Below are 13,533 nucleotides of genomic sequence, written 5' to 3'. Positions count from 1 at the left end.
GCACTAGTTTTGCTTTCTCCATCAGCAACATTTAAAAAAAAAATCAAGTTCTTTCTATCAAAAAATAAGGATGAAGAAATGTATGCATTTCGTACATTTCTTATTATACCCTCTCCCTCAAATATCCTCCTCACATTACCCTTAAAAACATAAGGTGCCTTGGCTGGCAGTGAGGGCAAGAAGAAGAACTCACCTTGGTAAAGATTTTCACATTGTCCACATGATCTCACATAACATATTGTGGTGGTCGTGTTAAACCCGGGTAAGTCCTGGAGGGACATGGTCGCTTCCCACATGCATTGAAGTGGCCCGCTCTGAGTTTATTTGTACAGTATGTGTTTGTATTAAATAAATATATGTGGGAAAAGAGCTGGAGATGAAAACAAAAGGTACAATAGCTTGGCTCTAGAGATGGACAGAAACCTGGTTAATTGGCTGAATTAAAGCTCTTTAAGGGTCATTAGAAACTATGCCTTTGAGAGACAGATAGAAGTATTGGAAAGGAAGCATCTTACGATGCGTGTCCTGCTAGTATTCTAAATTGCTCATTCCTTTTCAGGTGGGGATGTCTCAAGAGCAAACCATGTTTCTGTCCACGTCTACAGATTAGGCTTGGGTGGTGACATATTAGAAAGGATTCACGGTGTTTAAGAAAGTTACTTTGGGGACAAAAACTCCCAGAATCCTCCAGCCAGCAAGGGCCACCCTGTCTGTGGAATTCTAGATACTGTAATTCAGAAATTCACTTTTGTAGCTCTGAGATTTCAGGAAGACACTTACATACATTGGCCTGGAGTTGCCAAGTGTGAATGGGTGAGGACTTTGGTTCACTGTGATTTCAGCAAGAATGTCATTGAAAACAACAACAGACATTTCTTACATTAAAACATACTATGATTCAATCACATGCTGATGTGGGTGCTAACAAGAAGAGAACATTTCAAAATTTCTTCACATGTATCGGATTAGATCCAGATTTAGACTTGAAACTTGAATCCAGTTCATCATCTGGTTGAGAGGCCTATGAGATCGTTTAGTATTGCTGCATTTCAGATTAAGGGAAGCTGCAAGCAAGAGAAACTAGCTTGTTCTTCATCTCATCTTAGAATTGCAGAGCTGGAAGGGACCCTAGGAATCATGGAATCCAACCCGTGTCAAGGAGGCTCTGGGAGAAATCAAACTCTTAACATCTGGCTCCACAGCCAGAAACTTAAGCCACTGAACTATTCAGCAGTTCCTAAAAGAAAGTTCATATCTAAGATCGCCTGTTGTGGTTCATGAACAGAGGTAATGCTTGGACATTTTGATTCACAATCCAGCTCTTGGCACTGTGGTGCACTAGTTCTTACTGTTTTAATCTACTGGTAAATACAGTGGGGTCTCTACTTAAGAACTTAATCTGTATTGGAAGGTGGTTCTCAAGTTGAAAAGTTCTTATGTTGAATCTGCATTTCCCATAGGAATGCATTGAAAACCATTTAATCCGTATCTGCTCTTTTTCGTCCATAGAAACTACAGTGGAACCTCTACTTAAGAACTTAATCCGTTTTGGAATGGTGTTCTTAAGTTGAAACGTTCTTAAGTTGAAGCAAAATTTCCCATAGGAATGGACTGAAAACCAATTAATCCGTTCTGGCTGTTTTTTTGTTATGTAGAGGTGCGTTTGTACATTGAAGCATTAGTTCCCATAGGAACTAATGCAAAGCTGGTTAATACGTAATCTACCACTAGGGGGAGAATTTTTTTTTTTAACCCAAGATGACCTAAGGTTAAAAAAAGAGCAGGAAAGGTTTTTTTCCCTGTTCTTATCTTGGATTTCTGTTCTCAAGTAGAAGCAAAATTTAGCAAATGGAGCTGTTCTTAAGTTGAATTGTTCTTAAGTAGAGACGTTCTTAAGTAGAGACCCCACTGTAGAACATGGGACTTTTACTGCCTGCTTCATGAAATAGTGTTTCAGATGCCAAAAATCACAAATCTCTGTTAGAGAGAGATAAGTAGATGTGGAGACCCTTTTTTTTTAAAGAAAAAGGAAAGTGAAAAATAAGAACTGGAGCTGTGTTTTTCTATGAGATCACTGAAACTTTTGTAAGGGATTCACAAATAGATATATGCCTAATGGTACTTGAAGAAAAGACAGATGGAAAGGTTAACAAAACTGGATCAAGAAATAATGAAAATAAAAGCTCTCTGCTGAAAACAGGGTATGCAGCCCATTATTTTAGAACTTTGATAAAAATATAGAAATTAGCTTGATTCAACCTTGGAAATATGACCATTTTTTTCCCATGGAAAAAGAAACAAAGAAGACAAAACACTGTCTTATGTCTTTAAAATGAGAGCTCAGGGGAAAATGTAAGATTAAATCAAAGGGTACAACTACAATGGGCCTGAGAAAATTGAAAGTGCTTGCTTTGATTTTTATAAAAACCTACATTCCACTCAACGTTCAATAACTGAAGATAAAATACAACTTTATCCTGAGGGTTTGAATCTCCTGGTCACCACTGAAAAAAGACGGGTCATTTTTGAAAAAAATGAAATCACCAAAAAGTGGGACAGGTAATTAACACTTTCCAGTCTTGGAAGAGTTGTGGATTTAAAGGGTATTCCATCTTGAGATGTACAGTGAAAATGGGAAGGGGAGATGAGGTGTGTTGAAGGGGGGGGGTTAATTGGTTTTGTTTTGTTTTACATTTAGAAGTATTTTTTGCTCAGATGTGGCTTCTTTTAGAGGTACTATGCTATTTATACAGAGAGTAATGGGGGGAATAGGCCTGGATTTTTTTGTCTGAAACATGGAATTTTGGTGAACAAGAACTCTGTATAAAGCATTTGGAGCTTTTGCTAAAATGTTGATCTTAAATGTCTCTAGGTAACTCTACACACAATATATTTAATCTGTACTTCAAATTTTAGGAAAAATAACTTTTCTTCAGTGTACCTCACAGAATAGCCTGCTGACTGGGAGACGCTAAGAGTTGTAGTCAAAAAGTTACTTTTCCAAGCTCTGCCCTATCCATTCTATCTTTGTAGTGATGTTCCTTATTTTTAATATTTTTATAATGAGGAAATATACACCAAAGCTAAGCTATGTCATCAAAATGAATATACAGGTCAAAAGTCATCCTTTAATCAAAACTTCACAAATCAGTTGTCTACATAAAAAGTAACTCCAGAACCTCGATGATTTGTCTTCAAAGGTCCATCTCTAAAGTTATAATTAGCATTAAATACAAACAAGACTCAAAACTAAGACGTCAAAGCAACAATAGCCTTAGGCTCTTTTCTCCTTGGAGGGTCAAGGTGATTAAAGTTTATTTATTAATGAAGTGACAATCAACTTCAAAGTGAATCTGAAGTTGCAGGTATTGTTTTCTAAAGTAATGGGCCCTTCTTATATCGGGAGAGACATCATAGCATGTTAACCAAATGGGAACGCTGTATGACATTTGATGAGATTTCTCTGAGAATATTAGTCAGATTAACTAACACCATCTAATATCATAGAGTTTGATACTGTGAGCTTTCTCATTATCTGAATCAGATTATCTAGTTCTCTACTGAAGAGCAGCTTCAACCCTAGAATTTTCCTCAGGCAGGGCTAAGATGCCCATAATTCAGCAAATGAGAATAGATGATTACCTTCAGGGCCTCCACGTTCTTTTGGCAAAAATCAGACAGTCCTTTTTGAAGTTGTTCTTTAACTCTTCTTCCTTGTTAATTAATAGCCAGATCTTCCTTCCTTCCTTCCTTCCTTCCTTCCTTCCTTCCTTCCTTCCTTCCTTCCTTCCTATTATTTCCCCCAATCTGGCTGAATAGCTCATTGAGAGCTCAATCACACCTACCACAAGAACCCCAGTTATACTGATTTGGCTGTTTTTTAAAATAATTTTCCATTCACACGAGGCATGGCCAATATCAGTTCCTTTGCCCCAGCAATTGGTGTATTTCTCCCTTGCCAGGAGAGTTGTTTTAAACTGTACCAGTGATGTATCACTTCATTCCTTATCATTTCAGCATGTGAGAATATTGTTGTTGATTTGTTTCCTTTTTGAAGGGGTTGGGTTTCTGGGTGCTGTGGCTATTTCATGGCCACTGCACTTGCAACTTTTTTTAATTTATTTTTTAAAATTAAAATTTCAAAACAAATTTAATTTTTAATATTTTTTTTTATTTTTAAAAAAAGGGATATTGGTAAATTGCTAGTAGCAGGTGCTGCTACTAGTGGAAACAACATGAATACATTCCTTAGAAGGAGACAGCTCAAAGGAGACCGCCTTCCCCCCTCCTTCATGGATGAAAGAGGACTAGAAAAAGGACATTTTCTGATTTCAATTGTAAAGAGAGAGGTGTAGTACTAACATCTACTCTCTCTCCTTTTTTAACCTTGCTCTTCGCAACACTTTACAAGTCTTCAAAAACTGACTTCCAACACTGTACAAAAGGAAAAATAAAAATAAAAGCCAAGAACTGAAGAGGAAGACATATGAAGGGAATTTAGGAAAAGAGTGGGGAGAAGGAGGGAAGGGAAAAGGGGAGGAAGACAGAAGGCTCGTACAGCAATATTGCTATTGTTATATCACTTTTGTGTTGTTTTTTAAGTACGGGGGTGGGGCTGATTGTCCCAGGAAACAGTAGAGAAAATGAATCAATACAAAATTAAAGAGCAGTGTAGCCTGCTATAATGGTTCAAATAGGGGGGGAAAATGAAACAATGCAGTTAAAAACAATGTGAATGCTCTTGCTAATATATATACCATGTGACCACTGGAAAAAATTGTATTGGTACAACAGAGATATGAAAAGATTTGGTATAACTGGGGTTCTCTTCTCACATGTGGTTGAGTCCTCAGTTGGATATTGTTTCAGAGTTCAACTGTGTATCCCAGAAGAGCCATCCTGTGTGTCCTTTGGCTGCACAGTCCCAGGATGCCCTCAGAAGAAGGGAATTGTAAATCACTTCTAAGTACTCTTTACCTAGAAGATCCTGAAAAAGGTCACCATAAGTCAGAATTGACATGACGGGACATGACTGTATTTTTTCCCACCAAATGGAGACTCAAGGTGGCTCACAAATTTATCTAAAAAGATGATGCATAAAATATTTTAATGATCAAAATAGAAAGCATTATAATATTAAAGCACAACTAAGTATTAAAATATGAGTAAACTAAAGGCAACTGGAAAATATGTAAGTAATAAAAAAGAGCCTTTGTTGACCTAGCAGTAAGTTGCCAAAAGTCCACCTGGCTGAGAAGGCCTTCTTCTTTTCTTTTTCTTACTCTTAAGGTACTCTTAGGTAGCATTGCTAAAACACACCTCACAGAGGCTGGGTAAGGGGGAGTGTTTCAAACTCACCCACACTGAACAAATTGTCACATCATTTTTTGTTAAAAAATTGGTTATTGAGGAAAGCTAAGGAAATTTTTCCTTATCTTCATCACACTCGTATGGGTTGTTCATATGACAAGTGAACTGAACATGTTTACTAATTTTCAGATAAAGGGGAAAAATCAAACGTTGATAAAAGAGAAGGCAGAGAGGATTAATTCATTGGGAAGTGGATGCAGAATTAACATTTTCTGTGTTGGATGGCCAGCTGCAGAAACTGATTGAATGGCGGTGGCTCAGGAAATCCTAAGCAAATGCTTACCTTTGGAGTAAGCATAAGGAAAGATGGGTTTCTAGGAACCTCTTGAGACAACAGTCATGAAATCTACAGTATAGTAGTGAGATTATTAGAGTGTTCTGACCTTTCTGTGTGTCCAACCAACGATAAAGATTGTTGTACGCAGCATACATAACTCTGAACAATGGACATCAATCAAAGGACAGCCTTGCTTCAGGCTGCCAGCATTCCAGGTAATATCCTTGCATGTGGCTGCCAACATTCTACCTTTTGAAGTATGCTAAAGACACCAGTTACTTCAAGCACAAAGCTTCTTTCATGTAGAAAGAGAGCGAGGACTGCATTCTGGAAATACATAATGGGACCAAGAAGTGTTTGGTACATCCACCTAGTTAAGAGCAGCATGGTTGCTTAAAACACGTAAATTCACAGACCAAAGAGAGAACAGGTGGGCTGGCAGATCCCTCCAGAGAGTTGGGCACTGTGGATCTTGACCTCTCATGAAATTTTATTTTGCTTTGCTGTGGTTGTGGCTCTCACTTCTAAACTTGTTTAATTTTTGCTTTACATTTCAAGACATTTTATAGTGAAGAGATTAATTTAAGCCTGGTTTTAGAGTGATCTTTTTTGGGAAAAAAAGAGAGAGAGAGATCTGAATATGATCAGTTAACTTCTCAGTCTAGAGCATATCTGTTTGTGAACCCTTTAAACTAGCACCTTTCAGACATGTCCTAGGAAAACTCTCTCTGCATCTCTTCTTCTGGAACTTGGCAGTCCTCATCTCTCAGAAGAGGCGCCCAACCTTGTGGTTTTTAACAAATAAAATCTCTTATGGATTGAGAATTGGTTGAGAACCAGGAGAGTAGGTGTCACTGGACAATTTTCACAATGGAGAGAAGTAAAAGCGGTATGCCCCAGGGATCTGTCCTGGGACCGGTGGTTTTCAACCTGTTCATAAATGACCTGGAGACAGGGATAAGCACTGAGGTGGCCAAGTTTGCAGATGACATGAACCTTTTCCGGGTGGTGAATACCGGAAGGGATTGTGAAGAGCTCCAGAAAGATCTCTCCAAACTGAGTGGGCAGCAAAATGGCAAATGTGTTTCAAGAAAATGTAAAGTAATGCACATTGGGGCAAAAAAAAGAAAAAAAGAAAAAAGAAAAGAAAAGAAAACGTTAGTTATCAGCTGATGGGTTCTTAGCTATCCGTGACAGATCAGGAAAAAAAATCTTGGTGTGCTGGTGGACAGCTCAATGAAAGTATCAACCAGTGTGCGGCGGCAGTCAAGAAGGCCAATTCCAGGCTAGGTCTCATTAAAAAGGGGATTGAAAATAAAACAGCTAACATTATAATGCCATTGTACAAAATGCTGGTAAGGAGTATCGCATACAATTCTGATCGCCACAGCTCAAATATGGAACTGGAAAAGGTGCGGAAGAGAGCGACTAAAATGATGACTGGGCTGGGGCACCTCCCTTATGAGGAGAGACTACAGCATTTGGGGCTCTTTAGTCTAGAGAAAAGGTGCCTGAGGGGAGGCATGATTGAGACATATAAAATTATGCAGGGGATGGATAAAGTGGACAGAGGGAAACTCTCACGCAATACCAGAACCAGGGAACATCCACTCAAACTGAGTGTTGGGAGAGTGAGAAAAGACAAAAGAAAATATTTCTTTACCCAGGGTGTTGTTAGTCTGTGGAACTCCTTGCCACAGGATGTGATGATGGCATCTGACCTAGATGCCTTTAAAAGGTGATTGGGCAGATTCCTGGAGGAAAAGGCCCTTTCAGGTTACAAACCATGATGGGGATGTGTAATCTCAAGGCTTAAAAGGAAGGTACTTCAAAATGCCAGATACAGGGGAGTGGTATCAGGAGACAGGAGGTCTAGTTGTCTCATGTGCTCCCAGAGGCCTCTGATGGGGCCACGGTGAGATACAGGAAGCCGGACTAGATGGGCCCTTGGCCTGATCCAGCAGGGCTCTTATGTTCATATGTTCTTTAAAAGGAATTAGAAGTTATTTCTTAAAAACCAACCAAACAACATAAAGTCGAAATTTAAAGATCGGTACCTCAAGAATTTATGTGCAGATGGGCACACCTGATTGTAGCATTTGTGTTCATTTACACCTCTGAAGATAACAAGTCTAACAATGGGGAGTTTTCTATACATTGACCTCTGGTTTATCTTTTAATTTCTGAAAAGCTTCAAAGCAAATGTTTGTATCAGAGGACAAGTCCACCAAATATGGATGACAGAGTTCATTACCATTAGTGATCATTCTGCATTGACAGAAAAATTAAGTTATGAGAAATAACCAAAATAGATTTTTTTAAAGTAAAATGCTTTTTAAAAAGTTGCTTTATTTCAACAAAATGTATACTTCTTAGGCTACTGTTTCTTTCTTTCTTTCTCTCTCTCTCTCTCTCTCTCTCTCTCTGTATCACAGCATTTCACAAGTTCAAATTATGGGTGTATATAAAATATAAATCAAATTAAAAACAAGTTGGAATGTTAAGATAGATTGTTTTTGACCAGAAGTAGACTACTTTAATAGCATTATCTCAGTCATTTCCTGGATCTTTTTTGTACATGTAAGGTAAAGTTTCCCCTTGACAATTTTTGTCCAGTCGTGTTCGACTCTAGGGGGCGGTGCTCATCCCCGTTTCCAAGCCATAGAGCCAGCGTTTGTCCGAAGACAATCTTCCGTGGTCACATGGCCAGCGCGACTTAGACACGGAATGCTGTTACCTTCCCACCGAGGTGGTCCCTACTGGTCAACTCACATTTGCATGCTTTCGAACCGCTAGGTTGGCGGGAGCTGGGACAAGCGACGGGAGCTCACTCCGTCACGTGGATTTGATCTTACAGTTGAAAATCTATAGACCTTACAGCAGAGGCTTCTGTGGTTTAACCCACAGCACCACCACATTAATTGTAAGTGTGTTGTTGACTGAATTCCTCCACAGTCAGAAAATTTGTCCTGCATCAAAGTAGCCCCATTTTACTTGATTTTTCTTTGGTATTCCTACTTCACTTTGAAGTCTATTAAGTGACTTCCAGTTGGTCCAGCTTAAGTCTTGTTCTGGTGAGACACTCTCTTCAGCATTCATGCATTCCGCAAGCTGTGTTGCTTTTTGTTCTCCATAAGTTTAACCTAGTCTCTTCTGTTTTAATATTTAGAGCTTGAAAGGGGAGCAGAAAACTTCCCCTCAGTTTTAGTCATCATCTGGGGTTGGTGTCCATAAAGTGAATGAGTTTGGTGCTGTATTTCATTATTTCATTTATTATTTGCTAGCAATTCTCAATGTACTTTCGTGGGGCAATGACAGCTAAATAATAGCCTTCTTCAGTGGGGGGTAGGTTTCAAGCAGCCAGTAATCATCCTACATGACTCATTAAGAGCTGCATCCACTTGTTTGGCATATAGAAGGCACAGACATGTATTTTTAAAGAGTTTGTTTTCAGCTGCTTTCTTTATATAATATAAGGAAAAATCTTCTAAAGCAGAGGCCAGCTGGTGCTCAATGGCCTCAAAGATTTCCACCTCTATTGTCAAGAAAAGATCATCAGCATAAATGAAGCTCCTGGAGTAGGAGAATGTTGGCTGATCATTTTTGTAAATGTTAGAAAGTAATGGTGCCAGGGAGCCACCCTGTAGGAGACTCTTCTTTTAATTTCTCCAGCAATTGTGCCTCCCTTGACATTCAACAAAGAATCTTGGTTTTGAAATTGAACAGTGACTATTTTTGTTGTGGGACATAAAAGGAGCCTTCCCCCAAAGTAGAAAAACATTAGGAGTACTCACAAGCGTCCCCTAGGTGTGCAGCTGGCCAGTCCTTCACTTCCAGAAGCATCACTGCACACAGACTTACTGCATGATGTTCTGATTTATGCCATAAGAGAGTTAAATATCTTTTACAATAATTACTGTTTTACTTCAGTGCTCGGCAATTGAGAAATGTCTGTATCGCATCCAGGCCATGCTTTTGATTGTTATTACATTTGATATATATGAATATTTATCATTTTTATCATCATCTTCATTGAATTTCTGTCTCATTTGTTTGCAATTTGTGAGACACATTTGTCTTTTACAGGGCTGCCAAGAAAAGAATTCTGCAAAGAGAGGGAACATTTTAAAAGTCCTAATCAAGACCTATGGCCTCTATGTTCATCAGCACATTTAGAGGATAGAGTCTTGCTCTACCCCCCATCACTGATTTGCTCACATAAGTCATGATGAGTCTGAAGAGGACAGGTTCCTTCTCATGTGTAGACAAAACATGTGAGTAAGAACAGTGGGAAATTTGAAGTATGTATAACGTTGATACAAAAAAACTAAAATCATGGCCACTGGTCCCGTCACCTCCTGGCATATAGAAGGGGAATTCAATGACAGATTTTACTTTCTTGGGCTCCATGATCACTGCAGATGGTGACAGCAGCCACAAAATTAAAAGACACCTGCTTCTTGGGAGGAAAGTGAGGACAAACCTAGATAACATCTTAAAAAGCAAAGACATCACCTTGCCGACAAAGGTCCGCATAGTCCAAGCTAAGGTTTTTCCAGTAGCGATGTACGGAAGTGAAAGCTGGACCATAAAGAAAGCTGACCGCCGAAGAATTGATGCTTTTGAATTGTGGTGCTTGAGGAGACTCTTGAGAGTCCTCTGGACTGCAAGGAGAACAAACCTATCCATTCTGAAGGAAATCAACCCTGAGTGCTCACTGGAAGGACAGATCCTGAAGCTGAGGCTCCAATACCCTGGCCATCTCAGGAGAAGAGAAGACTCCTTGGAAACAACCCTGATGTTGGGAAAGTGTGAAGGCAAGAGGAGAAGGGGAGGACAGAGGATGAGATGGATGGACAGTGTCATCAAAGCTACCAACATGAATTTGACCAAACTCCGGGAGGCAGTGGAAGATAGGAGGGCCTGGCATGCTCTGGTCCATGGGGTCACGAAGAGTCGGACATGACTAAACGACTAAACAACAACAATAATAATGTTGATATGCAGGTGTGTGGACTAAAGCTATTCCTTGAACCATCAGTGATCATCAGTGAAAGTCAAATAACTTTGAATTTTCTAACCAGGATTCATATCTGGACACCAGTTGAATTGGACAGCCACCAGATCAGTCCAAGCTAAATCAGGTTGCTTTTCAAGTTGCCCCACAAGAATCCAAATGAAATATTAGGGTTGAGGGAACACCCTTCATTCTCATAATACGGCTGTTCTCTCCCTTGGCAACAGAATGGTTCCTGTGTATACCCAGTGCAATGTCTGTCAGTTTCAAGAATGTACTGTACCAAAAGAGAGTAAGAGAAAACAAAATAAATAGATTTTCATTCATTTCTATATTTTCATTTGCTTCTCTCAGAAACAAATTATAATGGGGTGCATTTGATTCACTTCTGAAATTTGTCTTCCAACCAAGAACACATCCCTAATATAGAAAAAGCCAGCTGCATTATACAGAGAAGGAACACATTCTTTAGCATCAAACTCAAGTTGCTTGAATAATATTGGCTGAAGTAGTAATAACTTCCAGTTCCATAATGGGTTCTGTGTGCTTGGGTGAACTTTTTAAGCTAATCCGAAGCAGAAGGGAAGAACAGGAGAGAAGTGGGAGGAATATAAATGTCCTTCCAAATGATCTTTTTAAAATATTCTGTGAATTTTGGTGATGTCAGTCAAATTATCGCAGTATATATTGCATATATAGGGATTTGAGGCAGGGAAGTATCGCAGTATCTTTTTTGAACCATTATCTCAGAAAGACGGTTGAAGAGAATCTGCTAAATTATAATTAATAATAATAATAGTAATCTATAACTCAAGTAGCAACATTCCAGACATAACGTGTCAATCAAAATTACTGATGAATAAATGGGACCTGAAACGAAATACTCAACGTTCTCTGTTCCAGTCGATTAGCCAAACCTTCTTGCAGGTTACTTGCCCAATTGTGTAATATGTAACTTAGTTGCAACACAATGAGCTGATTCTAAAGTGCACTCAGTGGAAAAAGCACGCAAGAAAGGCTACAAAGAGACGAGCAACAAGGAGAAATTTGTTTTTTTGCAAAGTAACATTCCAAGCTCTGTCAATGGATCTTTATATGCAGGGACCATAGTTCATTGGTGGAGTAGCTGCTTCAGGAAATGATCATTGGAGTCAGAATCCAGCAGAAGACCACAACAGAAAGAAAAGACAGCACTGGATACCACAGATAGCATGGCAAGGGAACCCCCCCCCCCTTAAATGTGGGATGAAGCATCCCAGCAATTAGGGATGGGATTTCTTTATTTTTATAAAAGAAACTGGGGTTTTCCCTCTTCCATGTTTGTGTTGATCCTTTGATTCCCAAAACAGAGCCTCTAAAACACAAATGGGCCATATTAATTTAAAGGCGGGTACATAAAAATGTTGTGTTCTTTTGTATTTTCCTCTTTCATTGAAACTTTCTCTCACCACTTGTATGGCAAACCTTCCTTTCACCTTTTGTATGCCAAATCACCTGGGGAAATTTTCAGTAGCAAGAGCAATTGTAAAGACATGGTGGTGTGCCCTCTTTTAGCACTCAATCAGAATATATGGGGGGGTATGTGGGGAGTGTTCTTGTTTTCCACCATGTTTTCACCTGTTTGCCTCTTTTTCTTGATTTTGAGGGGCAATTTTTTTTCCCTGAGAAATCTCAGAAGAACCATCAATCGCTGGAGAATTATTACAATTCATGAGCAAAATGATATTTTTTCCTGTATTAAATCCCATGGAAAAAGCATTGAACTGCATAGAATTTAGCAGATTATTTTTTTTCTGTACAAAAGAACAGGCTAGAAAAGAAAAGAAAACATGGAACAAAACCATGTTCTCATTTTTCAGGAAATCAGAAAGTGGTGGAATAGTCAGGAGGTCTGTGTCAGTCTTGGTAAGGCAAAATTCAGAAAATTGGCAAGAATTATATTTTTCTTTTCAGTATTCTATGCACCCCAAGTCTGTACTCCCACATCTACAAATTTAAAATTGGAAGAAGCTAAATTAATTTGTCACCAATTTTAATCATCCATGTGCTCTTTTTTATGTTCTGCCACCTGACATTTAAATGTTCACATAGAAATCCATGCTACCCTTTATTGTTCATAACCCACAAAGATTTTTACAAATAAGCGATCACACAGAAAGTGCCCACAGCTAGGACCCTAATCTGAGAGGGAGAAAGGTCAGGAGGCGTATTCACAGTCAAGATGGGCCTGAAGACTCCTATCTCTCACTAATGGTGTTGTGTCATCACAAAAGTCTAAATGCAGGAAAGTTCACAGGCATCAATCTTTTTTTTTTAAATCTACACACAAAAACTTCCTTTGAAAAGACAGATGAATGCTGCTTCATTAGAAGAACGTAAACGTATCATTTATCTTCATGAAAAGAATGAATGCAATTTCCAGCACTTTTCTCAGCCTCTGAAATATATAGCTCTGCTGCTTTATAGGAATGCTTCCTTCTTGCCTCTGTTTATGCTCCTTGAAAATTATGGTTTTTTTTGTAAATTGATGTACATGCTTACGCAAGTTTTTACAGAAGGCAAATATCGCGCAAGTGTTGCAAGTGTATTTTTTTTTAATTGGACCGATGTAGCAAAATGCTTCTCCTTTGATGTCCCCATTTGTAGGACATGGAAATGGACATACTATTGATGAGGAGGAATTTCCAGGCTGTCCCATTGCTTTCAATACATTTCTTCCCTCATCGGTGATCATAAAACCAAAAGTCAGCTGCTGCCTCATAGACTACTTATCCACCATCTTGTTTTTGGCTGCCTTGATTTCTGGCACCATACAGGAATGGCCCATGACTTCAACCTGAAAGAAAGTCCACATATGTTCTGTCTTCAC

This window comes from Pogona vitticeps, chromosome 1 (genome assembly GCF_051106095.1).
Source record: "Pogona vitticeps strain Pit_001003342236 chromosome 1, PviZW2.1, whole genome shotgun sequence".
Lineage (NCBI taxonomy): Eukaryota > Metazoa > Chordata > Lepidosauria > Squamata > Agamidae > Pogona > Pogona vitticeps.
The sequence above is the reverse complement of the archived record's forward strand: the minus strand, read 5'-3'. Positions refer to the sequence as shown.